Source organism: Morone saxatilis, unplaced genomic scaffold, assembly GCF_004916995.1.
Source record: "Morone saxatilis isolate NCDOM2014 unplaced genomic scaffold, NCSU_SB_2.0 Contig19, whole genome shotgun sequence".
Classification (NCBI taxonomy): Eukaryota; Metazoa; Chordata; class Actinopteri; family Moronidae; genus Morone; species Morone saxatilis.
The window spans coordinates 8,505,776-8,507,111 of record NW_023339751.1 but is presented as its reverse complement, the minus strand read 5'-3'; the positions used below and the strand labels follow the sequence as shown (position 1 = coordinate 8,507,111).

General features: G+C 32.6%; 1 protein-coding gene across 3 annotated transcripts in view; it reads left to right on the top strand.

The window, feature by feature from the left end:
• adgrb3 (adhesion G protein-coupled receptor B3) overlaps positions 1-1,336 on the top strand; it is a 111,457-nt gene that overhangs the window by 46,779 nt on the left and 63,342 nt on the right. The window lies entirely within an intron of this gene.

Here is a 1,336-nt window from a genome sequence, read left to right as displayed (position 1 = left end):
GCTATGTGGCCTAATCAAGTGTAGCATTCAATAAATTAAAAACTGAAATTGTCTTAATTCATAATGACTTTTACAGCTTACCACCTTAGCATTTTTAATAAAATCAGAAAGTATTGATATACAATAAGCAAAACCTTAATTTTGCTTTCATTATTTTGTTATTTTTGCTTTATTGAATCTAGAAAATCATTTTTTTAGGTGGGTGGGTTTAGATCTAGCTACTATTGAGATTTTTTTATTCTTTACTTTGATTTTTGGGAAATGTTTTAATTTTTTTCATGTGTTGTTCCATTTAAATTACCGTCATTGTTTAAAAACTCCTTTCATTACCATTTTAATTTGCGACACACCATACATATATACCGATACTAACATAAACTCATTAACACCTCTTCATTTTACACACGCCGTAGATATGTTGTTTCACTGTCAAGTTGCATTGCTGTGCTTTTCTGTTTCTCATTCTCACACAATTTACTCTCCCTGTACTGCCTCATTTAACAAATTGATCCACCTTTCAGTCTATTTTATGATCTGCAAAATTAAGGGCAGGGTTTAGATCCCTATTTGGCTGAATCTATGTGTCCTTGATACTACATGCTGAGAAACTACTTTCAGGCATATTGTGCTTAAAATTCTAATATGATTTGATGACTTCCAATGACATAAATGTATTCAGAGCTGCAATTGAAACTATTCCTCCTTGTATTAAATTATTTCTCTAATGCATAAAGCCTCAAAGAAAATGAATTCTGCACTTGAGGGTTAAACATAATCAAGCATCAATTATTTGGTGACTACTCCGATGCAGGAATTTGATTGTCCATTCACTTGTCACCAAATAATTTATTCTTTTTTCATTTAGGCTACCATGGCTTTGGAAATCACCCCACTGCCTCATCGTAATTTACAGTTTTAGTTAGCATTTCATGGCTTTTTGATATTTGACCTTTTTGGACCATGAAGATTGAAAGGCTCAATGTTGTTTCTTCTTCTTCCTCTTTTTAAATTAACTCTAAAGAGACCCCGAGATGATGTAACAACTATGGTCCTTATCCTTACTAATCTGCTACCAAGTACTATATATAACTATTTATCGACAGTATGTTTGCATGCAGAATTAAACTACTTTAAAGTCTACTTGCCAAAAGCTTCATATAGGCAAAAAGAAACATAATCCACTCTCATTCTTTGGCTTAAATACTACCTGTTATGTTTCCTTCTGGGCACTCATAACTGAAATTTGAATATATTGAAAGCAGATGAAACACACATGAAAATGGCTGTGATCTGATGAATAAAAATTAGCTAACTTTCTCATTTACCCCCCCCCGCC